The 14,152-nt window shown below is 41.8% G+C and overlaps 1 long non-coding RNA gene across 2 annotated transcripts in view; it reads left to right on the top strand.

Annotated features, from left to right (window-relative positions):
* The window catches only part of LOC111871809, a 260,141-nt gene extending 246,801 nt beyond the window's left edge, over window positions 1–13,340 (top strand). For both annotated transcript variants that reach the window (XR_002844100.2, XR_002844101.2), the window contains exons 4-5: window positions 9,798–9,914; window positions 12,016–13,340. This is a non-coding gene — a long non-coding RNA (uncharacterized LOC111871809). The remainder of the gene's footprint in view (window positions 1–9,797; window positions 9,915–12,015) is intronic.
* The last annotated feature ends 812 nt before the right edge of the window (window positions 13,341–14,152 follow it).

The following is a 14,152-nucleotide window of genomic DNA, read 5'->3' on the forward strand; positions in this document are numbered from 1 at the left end:
TACGTCTCAGAAGAGAATATTCTAGCGCCGGGAATCGAACCCGAACCTCTGGATCTGTAACCAGGAACTCTGGCTACTAGACCACAGAGGCGGTCGATTTAAATTTGGTCACATTCCCTGTCTCCTGTATAATTTTCAGATCATCAACCAGTAAATTCAAAATAAGCTGATGACATTGCCGGTTAGAAAAATAATTGCTCACCCCTGAGTCTTGGCGAAAGCAGCGCTAGGAGTTACAGCGGAAGGTCCTGCGAACTGACAGTCGTTTCATTAGAGAGCCGAGTCTGTCAACACTAGCCCTCTCTGTCCTGTCCAGCTTCCACACAGCGCCTTGTCTTCTTCTTACGAAGTTTCTAAGGGAAACCGCACATGGTTCATTTGGTCGTCCAGCGAAAGGAAAGACAAAACTGCAGAGTACGGTGAGTAGACGAAAAGAATGAAATCAAAGTGACCGTGGTTTATCGGGTCTCTTTGGCTACTTCTGTTTCTACAAAATTAATGAAAGAGCATTACGTTTCGCGTAAAGCCGCGGAAAATTTCATGATGTAGGCGAACTATTTGACAACATGCACAAGGTCTCTTTTGTGAAAACAGAATCACTTGAAGTGAGCGCTAAAAATGTCAAGTGTAATCCTATATAGAATTATAATCATGAATGATTTCTTTGATATTTTCAAAATGCTGACCTTGAATACAGTAAAAACATATTTTTTTAAGAAATCCACTTATTTGAGTTTGGAGCTGGGATGTAGCGATTGGAATATGGACTGGATGACTCAATGAATCGCAGTTCGATTCCTGGCTACGGAAAGAGATTTCTCTCTTCTCCATAACCTCCTGGCCGCTTCTGTAGCCCAACCAGGCTCCTAAATCTGAGACTATTTCCCCTGCGATAAAGCGGCCAGGGCGTGAACCAAACTATACAAATTCCAATCTAGTGCTGAGGTTAAGAATGGTGGAGCTAACCCCCACTCCACTATACGACTTTTGAATCTAATGCTTCATTCATTTTGTACATAGTTTTGTTTTTCCCTTGGCACTACAGCCTCAGAGGGCCTAGGCCTACCTCCATGAACTTTTCCGTTCACTTCGGTTTTTCTAGATCTTACACATTCGGTAGGACTCCTTGGGCGGGTGATCAGCACACACAAAAACTAAACATCCATGCCCTGAGTGGGATTCGAACCCACGATCCCGGTTTCCAAGCGAGCGAAGACAGTACATTCCTTAGACCGCTCGGCTACCGTGACCGGCAAGTACATAGTTTACTTTTGCCAATTTCAATCACAATTCCGTCCCAGAAGAAATATAGCCCTTGCTTGGAATTAAAAAATATGAGCATATTCCAGGTCTGTATCTCCATAATTAAAGGCCATAGAACGGTGACGGTAATCTTAATAGAACTGGTGCCTTATGAAACATTCGCCTCGCAATTCCCTTACAGGATTGGTTCAACAGATACAGGTTTCGACCATAAGATCATCGACAGCCACTTTGGCTTCATAAAATTAGGCAATTGAAGCAGAGGATTAAGGGAGAAGATAACAGTTTTGAGCTGGTTTCTGCCGGCAGTACAAGGCGGCGTTTTTGACCCCAAACTTACATCTTTTTCTGGTTTGTAGCTGTTATCTTAATTATAATGTTATGAAATTCCTTCAGGTGTTGTTGTGGAACTTCGATGTTCGATTGTGGTTGGGCGTGCTTTATTTCTACTGTCCACTCAGCCTCGTGAGGATAATTGAGGAGCTATTTGAAGGAAATAGCGGCTCCGGTCTGTAAAACCTAGATTAACGGCCGTGGGGATCCGTTGCGCTGACCACGCGACACTCTCTATCCGCTAAAGTTGGCACTAACTCCTCCGACAAGCGGCGGTCACTTGGTCGGTTTGGTTCGCTTGCGGACTACAGGCCATGGAGTTTGTTCGGTAATCAGATTTCACTACATTCTATTGCATCTGTGATACGTTTTCACTATCCGGTTTTCTCCTTTATTTGAGGGTTTATTCACTTCTCTTGTTTCCGCGTCTGGTTTCGTTATGTGTTGAATTCTGACTGTGTCGTTACACCATTTAACACTGCTTACCTCTATGGGTCTCCCACTACTGATTTTTAGTCTTACTCCTCGTTATCTCCCTAAGTTTAGATTCTGTGGGAGGAGAACATAGGGAACGGCGGATGAGGACCGGCCAAAATAGTCCCCGACCACAGTAGCATATACTGTGTATATTGAGAGGACGTTCATAAAGCAACAAATGGTTACACTGCTTATGAGAATTTGCTGGAACATTTGGGGTATCATAAAGAAGTTTTCTCTCATTACACTTTCAAATATTCAACTAGTTTTTCCTTTTCTTTCTTCAGTAAGACATAAAATACCATGTTTTATGAGGACAGAACGCGTTCCCCTCCACAAGGTTACGTTCCTCAAGGGAGTACCACGGTGTGCTCGCTGTAACCTCGAGATACATGTGATATGTCTTCGAACTGCAATAAAGGAAAGAATGCAGTGCCTTAAAGCAAAATTGCATGCAGATATACGGTTGTGTGTATGTGAAGTGAAGTGATTGTAGAGTCAGAAGTTGCTATCTCAGAATTTCGTGGCGGCACTGAGGAAATTCTACAATAATAACAATAATAATAATAATAATAATAATAATAATAATAATGAGTACAGCTATAGTTTAATAATCGGATTCATAAGTTGTAATCTTCTCCAAGTATAATTAGAATGCTCAAGTCAAGGAGGATGAGGTGGGCAGGTCATGTAGCACAAATGCATATAGGATATTGGTGGGAAAGCCAGAAGGAAAGAGACCACAGGGAAGACCAAGGCGTAGGTGGGTGGACAATATTAGACTGGATCTTAGAGAAATAGGATGGAATGGTATGGATTGGACTGATCTGGCTCAGGATAGGGAGCAGTGGAGGGCTCTTGTGAACACGGTAATCAACCTTCGGGTTCTATAAAATGCTTCGAAATTCTTGAGTAGCTGCAGAATTGGTGGCTCCCCCAGAAGTGCTCAGCTCCATGAGTAAGTAAGTAAGTAATATATTAATATTCGGGAAGTCCTGAATACGAGCAGGATTTTGACTGCCAGAACTTGGTATCTGCTGTCTCCTGTACAGGCCTACCTAAGGCAATGGCCAGTGTCCAGCGTAATTGTGTTATAATGAATTTGCCATTGTCACAGGGAGTTTGAGAGCCAGTTCTGGCTTTCCAGGAAATATGAGACTCTAAGAGGAAGTTCATGAGAAAGGACGGCGAAGCCGCTGTTATGACGCCACATCAGAGTTGACCCTGGAACAATGACGTAATGAAAGTTGCTGGAACGCTACAGAATGTGAACTCAGGCTTGCAAGTTAAGCCTAAGGCACACATGAAACAACAACAGTAATGTACTGCACCTGTCGTGCATTATCTGCCTACGCAGCGCCCAGCGCCGCTGCTCTGTAAGCCCCCGCTAAATAGTACATGGCTTAGCAACCAGCGAGTTGGCTCAATCGGTAATTCCTGTTACTAGTATTGGGAGATATCTGGTTCGAATCTTCTCCAGGAAACAGTCTATCATGACTGAGGAATTCCTTCATTTTCCTCAGTCCTCCCAGACAAGAGAAGGGATTGTGCCCCTAACTGAACCAGTGTTATTCCTTTACATGTAATTTTTATCTTGGTATTCATTCATCAGACTTTTACTTGGTGATTTACAATCTGAAATATTTACGCCGTTGTTATGAACACAATTAAAAATGTAAGTAACTATAGGACTACTGCACACGCTTGCAAGTAACAAGTATCGGAAGGTTCATAAACTGAAACGATATTAAATAAAATTAGCATCCCGCATGACGAACCCTTCGATACAAATAGTTTAGCATGGGGCCATAGCCCCTTGTGAAGAATGGTAAGTTAATCCGCTGGTTCCAGAAATTCCTTGCCTTTAGGAAACTAGGAAGTTTGTTTCAGTGTTCACCCTTTGAAAACAACATTTTCACAACTTATTGTTATAAGGTCAAAAAAGTATTATCCAAACACCGGCAGTCTTTTTGTTCCACTTTTTTTTTTTAAATATATTCCATTATTTTCTGATTTTCTCTTTGCGTTTTTCATACCAATATCAATTCATTATCCTAGATTTAATGACCGTAAAATTGTTGGGTCCACTCTGGAGGTCATACAGATGTTTGTGTAAAACACTGATTCATTACACCGGTATCATGTTCTGCACTGTCCATTAGGAGAGGTATGTTTGGAATACTCAACGTGCTGCATCTGCAAGAGTTTAAAATATTAATTTTCCGAGAATACGGCGCTGCAGTGCATGTGTCTACATGCTATTTAAGGGATAACAATTTATTGTCAGCCAAAATTCAGAACCTCAACTTGTACGTTGATGGAGGCCTTGTAAATTCGGGGATATCAACATTGTGACATGGTAGCTGAAAGACAGGAATGGGGAAGCCACAAGAGCCGCCCGCTACTAGGGAACGGCCGATAAACACGTTTCCGTCTCAACGAACACGTGACGCTACGATAGGGAATTTATGGAAGTGATGTTTTCTATTGGGTCCTCCCCGATTTCACATAACGAACACGATTAGTCAGCCGAGAATTGGAGGGAACTTGGAGCTATGGCTAAGGTCAGAGACGTTCGTCAGCCGGTAAATACATGAGCAGAAGAATATATTGTTGGAATCCGTTACTAGGCAACCACTGTGAATATAAAATGAGAAGGCCTAGTGCGTTCTGTAACGAGAGCTCTATAATTATTTTAAGAGTCTAGTAATTCCAGTTATCAATCCAAACCCCGCGTTTAGCCACTAAATACATGAAAATATTAATACTGAAAACAAATTGAGGCTGGTTCAGCTGGACTGCACATTGCTCCGAGCAGAATAATTTGACGCTAGCCGAGGAGGGACACCAGATATTTCTCGTTGTTGTTATTAAGTGTACTTCAGGCAACGGATTATCGAACAGTGCATTCCTATAATATATTGTCACGTGATGGAGTGACTGTAGACGGAGGTTGGTTTGGTAATTGGGTTTATTGAACACTTACAGATCGTAACTACAAGTAACTATAGCGCTATTGCTAATTCACGCACTCTGCAGTTCACTACATCAGTCAGTCTGCAGTGTCTTAACTAGTCGTTGTCTGGTAATGGCTTCCAACCCCGTAGATCCCTGAGCTTCCATGTTCACATTCTTACTGGACTGCGACTAACTCACAACTAACTTAAATTTAGTCTTCTTCTGCTATAACATCTGGGCACGCACCGCACAGACATCTCTCGCAACAGTTCTTCCAATATTGCTTCGCATAACTGTCGCATGGACCTCGCAGAAAAACCGGGCTTCGCAGTTACTCCATTAGTGTGTTTACAAATTTATTGCAGCTATTACCTAGCAACAGCCGTTTTTACATAATTATTATTTAGCAATGGTTCTACCTGCTGCAATATTAATAATTTCCTTGATAGATCGTTTTCTCCATGGTGTAGGTACTTCATCTTTCATGTTCTGCACTCTGTTCCGAGAGGTGGCTAAAAGTAGCCATATTTAATAAAATTCCAGCCTCCCACAATGCAGTACGGAGCAACTGCACCTCAGAGGCACAGTGTTGCATCATGATGTGTATACTATGGGTATATAATCCACTGTTTCCATCAAAACGTTATTCTAATCCTTGATCTTGTACGTTGGGTCACATGATTCGGGACATACACTTCGTTTTTATCTCTAAACTATCTGAACATATGCGTAAACTTTATGCTAAGAGATCTATATGTAATACATTAGAAGTATACCGCTTAATTTAAAGTCTAAGGGTGAGTTCATACTGCAGCCGTTACTACGCAACGACAGCGATATACGCTAAATATACTAGACTCGTTTGTAGGCAACGGCTCTGTAAACATGTTCCACAGAAACTAATCGATACGCAACAATAGAGGTACTGTTGGAAACGGGGTGTTTCTACGTGGTCCGTGTCGAGGAGTTATATTAAAGACAATTTGGAGCAATTAAATCAATTCTGTACAGGAGTCTGTGAAGTGATGATTTGAGCGCATGGAGCTGAAGAATCTCCACTGTTAGAAGCCGTTACCCAGAAATGTCCAGTAAAGTCACTGCAGGTTGGAGAAGACTTAGCGTGTAGTGATTTATAAAGTGTGGGAATTAGCGTTAGTGTTTTAGTTATTTGTCATCATGACCTGTAAGTGGTCAATAAATTCAATGTCCAATCAACACCCCGTCTATGTAGGTCCTAAAAGTGCCAAATGTATGTCGAAATATTCCTCTCACTTTGTTAAAACTCAGGAAAATAAAGCAGAATATTTGATTGAAAACTGCATGTATCTCTGTAGCGTAAATTTTCTGATAATGAAGTTAGAATGCGATAATTCACAGTAAGTACAGGAGGAATATTGACGCACCTGTATATGTTTGAATAGTTCCCCCTCTCACGCCCCGTGGGGACATGATTCGGCTTTTATCTTGGGCGTTATTAAGACTTGCTGCTGTGTCAGCCAGTTGCTTCTAGTCGCTGAGTTTCGTCAGCATTTCGTTCGCAGGCAATTCAACCTGTACGACCCTCGACTCCTGCATAATTAAATCGTCGTGGAGGGAGAGACCAGTTGAGTAACTAAAAACTTCACTTACTAATAAGCTTAATAGTTTTATTTTCTGTAATCGAAAGCCTTGTAGTCCGTTGGAAGTCAACCGACCTTTCGTAAGCAACATATCGCGTCAATTTTTAGGGTTGAAAAATAAGCCAAACAAGGACAACTACAAGGCGCTACATCCCATAAAATAGAAGTCTTCATAACCGTCAGTGTGGGGAACTGAAATCCTGCAAATAAAAGAGGTCCTTCATGAAAGCAAATGGTTGCTCAACTGAACAAGAATTTACTCTGTTACCGTGGAACACAGAAACTCGCCATTATATTCTGAACCCAATGCACATAAACACACACAGGGTTTCTGAGCAATATTCTGATGTTACCCTTCCATCTCTATCCAGTTCTCTCAAGTTGGTTCAGCCACTCAGGTTTCCACAAATGTGTCTATTTTATCCCTTTGTCTTCCCTTCTGCTGTCTAAAAACATAAAAATTTGAATATACAAAATTATAATTTTGCCTGTGGTTTTGTATGGGTGTAAAACTTGGTCTCTGACATTAGAAGAGGAAGATCGTTATTCAGATCATTATGCTGGCCGGTTATTACTAATTGGAAAGATAGAAAAATATTCAGAACGGTAAACTCAAAACTCCGAAGCTGAAAAACTTAAAGAGAATTATGCGGGCATATTGCATATTGCATATTGCATGATGCAAGTTTTAGGTTTAAGGTCCACATGGCGGGGACAATGAAGAATGTGGTCCTGTGGGTTATAACACGGAGTACTTCGGTCAGAGCCCAACGTTACGTAGGAATATATCATGCCAATCATCTGGGGGAAGAAGTAGGAAAATCAAGAACGGAAGTGAGGCAGACGGCAAGTTTATACTCAATTTGTTCGAGAGGTCAGTATCTTTCCAAACTGCACTGTTTAACAACCCAAAAGAGCGTATCCTTCAGAACTTGCTCTAACTACACTCTATTGTATTTTGTAAACTTAATAATAAACTATGCAGGATCTGAGATTCTGAGGCGGTGATTACAAAGTGTTCTATGTTCCCGGATAAAACTCCGTGTAGTCCGATGAAATTTAATCGACGTTTCGGAGGAACATGTCGCCTCCATCTTCAGAGTAGAATAATAAGCTAACCACCTCGAAGCTCCACGCTGTTTTCTTGTTGATTCATTCTTCTGCCCTAAAGAATGAGACATGTTCCTTCGAAACGTCGGTTGACTTTCAGCGAACTGCATATCTCAGAAAATAGATGTTCGGGCACATAAAACGTTTCGTGACCAGCTGAACATACTCCTCCTAATCGAGATGAGCAGTGCAACGTGAAGGTGTTTGACTTGTATGTATCCATAGGCCTAGGTTGAGCTGTAACGCCGGTGCATAAACTGGCTGTTGGTTTACAAAGGGAGCCTTTTGATAGGCACACTTCGCCCTGAAGGGGACTGTACACGTGTCACCAGGAAACAATGCTCTCCGTTGTGTTGTTACGTATATAAAAAGGGGCCTACACCGTGTGCCATGGTGGTTGCGTGTACGGCAGGCAAACCCGATACTTTTTCTGTCACCAGTGTGGCGGTTCCTTTGTTTTCGACTACTTCGTTAGATTAAAGCTACAGTCTACAGTGGAAAGTGGAGTTTGGCACAGGTTACATAGAATGAACATCAGTCGTCAAATCAGAGCTTACCTAAAAATAACGTCATTGAATCAGGAGATTGCCTTGCCGAACAAAGCGATCAATTGGCTAGGAATCCTGTTCCTTGCTCAAGGTTACCCGATTCGAGTCTTCATTCTGATTGCCGTGTTTAATAGGTCTCATCAGTCTCCCAAGACGAATGCTGGGATAGTAGCTACTCGTAAAATATCATAAACCACCTTATGCTTCCCAATTCATAACCTAAAGATCATCCTACCATTCTAAGCTATTTAATGAGTGAAACTGATAAACCGATATTTAATAATATACCAAGAATCTTGAAGTTCGTATTGTCACGTGTTTGGGTTTAGATTGGTGAATGGATGTAACTACAAGCTTTCAGAGGGCAACTGCTAATCTCCACAATTCACAAACCACCATAGCATTCGCTAAGTCTATTACAACCAGCTGGGCTTTCACCAGCCTCTCCCTAGTAACGGCTTCTAACAGTGGAAATTCTTCAGGATGTCTCCACAATCTCCCTCGCAGAACTGCCTCCCATACCTAATCCAAATGAAATTGTTGCTCCAGCTGTCCTGATTATAACTTCTCGACACGGGCCACACAGAAAACACTGTTCTTCTATTGTTGCTTGAGTGTACGTTCCAAGCGTTACATAGTAACGGCCGCTGTTCATAGAGTCACTGCGTTTGCGTAAATTTCAGTCTCATATTTTGGTGATTGGGGTTATTCCTGGAATATAAAAAACAGGGGGTTAACAAAATTGATAAAAAGAAGCCAGAACGTTGAATAAAAATGAGCAGATGCAGGTTCAGGTAACTGGATCATGTTTGGAGTTAAAATTTCAGACAGAGGAGGTGCGAAAACTGAAAGAATAGAGAGAAATTGACACTTGTCATGAAGAAAGGAAAGATTCTTAAAGAACAGCAGAGGCAGTATAATGTAGCTGTAACGTAGCTGTACAAGTTTCTAAGAACGAGAAACACCAGAGGCAAATAAACTTGTTAGCAGGCAGTGACAGGTTCTGTTGTACATTAACGAGTAGAGCTATTGTCTCTGTATACTCGTATATTTTTATTTGGGGCACGCGGTAGCGTAGTGGTTAAGGCACTATACTACAAGTCGGAAGGTTCGCGGGTTCAAATACCGATGAGGTCACTGGATTTTTTTCAATTGACGTAATCCTTCCGGTCGCACTATGGCCCTAACAGAAATGAGTAAATAAATAATTAAATAAATAATTTTCCTGGGGAGTAAAGCGCGGCCGGCGCCTAAGGCTGACAACCTTACCGCCATCTTTGAGCCGATTGTCTAGATAATGTGGGACCCCCAACGTCTCACAACCCTATGGGCCTTCACGGCCTGGTACAGGGATAGCTTTACTTTACTTTATACATTTATTTGCGAGATAGAATTGATCGTTAGAATTGATGGCACGTCATAGTGACTCAGAACATTTGTAGGAATGTTCATGAAATTTTCTGTGTCGATAAGTCTGTTCTCATTCCAGATACCTGTGGTTTGCAACACGACCCCGCCTCCTCATTTGTGAGGGGTGATGCGATCGACCACAAACCCTCCTCCCCTTCGCTCGGGTGATGGAGTTGTTAAACGCTGAAATTGAGAGGTGAGCGATGCGGCAATATACATAGAATACAAAGCATTCAATTACGAAAGAGAAACAAAGACGACATTAAGTCTAGTTATATAATAGTTCTTTGATCGTAAAAAGTAGATAAGTGAAATGGGATAAAGCGGAATATACGAACAAATTAAAAAAACTAATTCCCTCCGAATAATGTGCTGCTTTCTCGAGGAATGGTTTCATTATACGTATGCATCGTGGGAGCAAATGACTGGTCTGTAGGACATACTATAGCCGCGTTATTAAGGGAGCAAATTGATTAGCTTTATGTGAGTTTTGACGTCACTTGTTTTTGTAATACCTTCAGAAACGCAGCAAAATAATTCGTTTGTGAAACACGATTTTATATTGAGACGTGTAGACCCGCGAGATAGACGACTGTAGAAAAGTCGTTGCTAGGCAGCGGGCCGCAGACAACAGAGGAATTGTGTTCTCTGTACGGTATGCTAAGCAACAGTTGGATGCAACAATAATGGGTTCAGCCAACAGACACGGACCCAACAGTGGTACGCAACAGAAGAACGAGATTGGCTAGCATACATAAGGGGGGGTAGTCATACACACAGGCTGGTGAGAGGGACTTACGAAGTAGATCGTTGAGATGGGTTTAGATGCCGTGGTGTATGTACGAAGTTTTATAAGGAATGATTCGGATATTCAAAAGCTGTTGAGGGCAATACGCAGACACAGAAATAATCTGGATCACATAAAAAAAAACTCCATGGTTTTACTCCGTAAGCGAACTATATCGAACGAGGAACCGCCAATTGTCGGCGAAGTCAGTACCAACTTTATCAGAGAGAGGGCGTGGCAAGCGCAAGGAATCCCCACGGCCGTTAATCTCGGGTGTCTAGACCGGAACCGATATTTCCTTGAAATAGCTCCTCAATTATCCTCACGAGGCGGAGTGAACCCCGTTCCAGACCTACTACTTCTCAGAAAATCTGGTAGAGCAGGGAATTGAATCCGGATCTCTAGATCTGTAGCCACAGATCTGGACCACAGAGGCGGTCCGGGATTTTTCAAAATAAGGGAAATAGGCTATTAACAATGTTTTCGTCAGCATTCCTTAGGACAGGCCAGTTAGTTACAGAGACAGATAAAGAAACAGCTGATGTTGAGACATATGGGCAGATCCGTTTGTTGAGTCAGAGGAAAGAGCAGAAACATGGAACCTTGTATAACATTTCCCATAAACGTAAACTTTAATACATGGCCCTAATGAGCACGCAAATGAATGACAAAAAATGTAACATGGGTTCAGTTTCCGTCCGTGTTATACCAGTGCGGTCAAATTAAGCTGACACATGTCCGGTATTTTTCAGTCGTCTCTTTTTTGTTTCAGGAACTAAATGTTGTGGAAGGCGGCTCTGCTTGCTCCACAGAGTAAATGTGTAAAACCTACTGCAATGTGTCCTTTGCGTTGAGCAGATCTCTTTTCCCTGGGAACGGCGGCCTAATGGACCGAAACATTATGTTTGTTAACCAAATATGAGGCGATGGGGAATACCCTGAATTACGCATGGCGACAGTTTACAGGGCTGCCAAATTGGTTAATACGGAATGTCGTTCATACCATCGATTTAGTACATAAACAGCATCAGGTTTATTTAAAAGGCAAAGTATGTAAGGTGTCTGTTACGTGGGCGGTCTGCATGACACAAAATAAAATTGCGGCAATCCTGAAACCACTAGGAAGAAACCGAAGACATTACATACGATAAAGAGTTAGGATAGCGACGGTCTAGAGGCAGGAAGGCCTCGGTTTGATCCCCGGAAGTACAAATTTTTTCTCTACTCCACATCGTGCAGACTGCATCTGGGGCCCACACAGCATCCTATGTGATGGATACCTGCGGGGTAAAACGGCCGAGGCACGAAGCTGACAACTCACCTTGTTCCCACACTTTAAGGGATCCATTCCTTGGTTCAAATCCAAGTCGAATCTGAGTATATTTGTTTTGAAAAACTTTCAAGAAATGTTAGAAGCAAGCCGAATCGGTTCTGTTTGTTAGAAGCAAAATGCAGGCCATGAACTGCTCTAGTTATGGGCTAACGTTGTTTATCTCTCTTTGGGTTTCAGGGCTTGTTTTCGCGTGCTACTTATAAGCTGGCTTGGAGGATGCCGTCCATAACAGAAGGAAGGGAACAGTAACCGTCGAATTCACGCCAACCATTTCTCCTGCAAGATGAGTCTTCAAAGAAATTCCAAGGGGAAGTGACAGAAAAAGGACTTTGGAAATAGCCGCGTACTCTTACCCTGATGATGAATGCAATACTTTTTTTCGAAACATAAGTGAACCCTTACCATAACACACGACGTAGCATAACAGAAGACAATAATCTTCATTCTGCATATATCAGATCCCCATTCTGAATTTAAAGTAAGGGGAATCAAACAAGTGGCTATGCATAACAATCAGTATGCCAGCTACTCACAGTCCTGTCGAGTCTTCACTGAGCTGCACTATCTGTTAAACACAGGAAACATAAACTCTGATTATGTTATTTCAGATCCTTAAGCAGTGGCAATAAGTACATATCTTTAGAGGTGCTTGAAAGTTGTTTTATGTACCATGAAATCTCATACGACTTAACGTATTCCACTTTAAATCTATTTGCTTCAGAGTGACAAACATAACATTCCAGCATTTCCCTCTTGGTAGATAAAATTATCATACTGATTAAAGATATAGACAAGACACTTCAAACTTAGTTAAACGCTGAAATTTACAGAGACAGTGTGTGTGGGGGGGTGTCACACTGACAGTAAATGGAATCAGACTTCTCCACTTTCTGAAGGTAGAATGCTGAGTCTTTCATCTCGAACTTCAAACATAATATAAGTCAGCCTTCACTCAGTCGGCTAATCTGCAATTCAGAATCTCCCTTTAAGAGAAGTCGTGATGAGATGACGTCAGTCAGAGCAGAGACTGAGACAGTAACAAGAGAGGCTCTCCGGTTCAAATGGCGTTCAAAGATCTCACCGCACCGCAGACTTCTGACTTCTCAGTGGCAGAAATCAGGTGCTCTGTGAGATGTCTGCAGGCCATCTCGGGTCGTATTTAAGTGCCTCATGAAAGGAAAATAGTCTTGTGGGCGGATTTCTATAGTGGAGCGAATGCAGGCTTGAATCGGCAACACTTACTTCATGTGAGGAATTGAGACATCTTAACTCCTTGACTTATGATCCATGACTGCATAGCGTTTGCTCTACTAGTGGTTGCGTTCGTTGGCTGGGAACGTCTTTTGTATAAAACACTGCATGTGAATATTGTTTGACTTTGACTTTGACTTGTTTGACATTCTAGTGAGAGTTGTGAGAAAGGACAGACTGTGAAACGACTTGTTCAACATTATGTGTTATAGTTACGTTGAATTGTAGTTACGTCGTTGAGTAATAAAATTACGTCGCAAGAATACGTCTCGAGGTCTTATTTCACGACACTTCGTGACTCAGAGCTCTACTTAAATATTTCGTCAATAAAATGTATCTAATTTAGGCAACCCGGAGATTTATTGTTATACTAAAAACAGAAGTACGCCATTTGACATCACCATGCTCCAACTTAAATCTAGTCCACCTCATATCTTGTTGTTATTCGACGATCTAATTTAATATTATCCCCCTTTCTGGGACTAGATTTACGAAGGTGCCTCTGGCTTTGAAGTTTGCATCTAAATTATACGTACATATATATGCATTTTAACCTCTACTATGGACCTACAGCAGAACACAGTGTCCGCGCGTTCTAAGGAACGAAACTTCTTCCCTCGCACTAACACTGGGGTCATAGATTCAAATTTCATTGCGTGTTTGCGTTTATCCTGTGTTTATGTTAGGTACTGGCCTTGTGACGGGCTGGTCCTCCGTCCAAAGAGTCCTACCGATTAAGATTAAGAAACCGAAGAGAAACAGGCGTTTCACGGATGTCCATGCTCCAAATGGGATCAACGGGAAAAAGGAGGAGGAAGAAGAATAAGAAGAATAAGATAGACCTACGTCCTTCATGCTACATACTCCACCATTTTAATTATCCTTGATTTTATGGTTCTGGACTGACTGGGCCCAAATATTCTTATCAGTGCTCCACACTCTTACGCCTTCAGCCTTAACGTTCCGTTACAGAGATGGACCAGTTTCGTATCCGTATGAAGAGCAGTTAAAAATTAAAAATATTCTGTATACGAGTATATATATATATATATATATATATATA

The sequence above is a fragment of the Cryptotermes secundus genome, unplaced genomic scaffold, assembly GCF_002891405.2.
Source record: "Cryptotermes secundus unplaced genomic scaffold, Csec_1.0 scaffold873, whole genome shotgun sequence".
Classification (NCBI taxonomy): Eukaryota; Metazoa; Arthropoda; class Insecta; order Blattodea; family Kalotermitidae; genus Cryptotermes; species Cryptotermes secundus.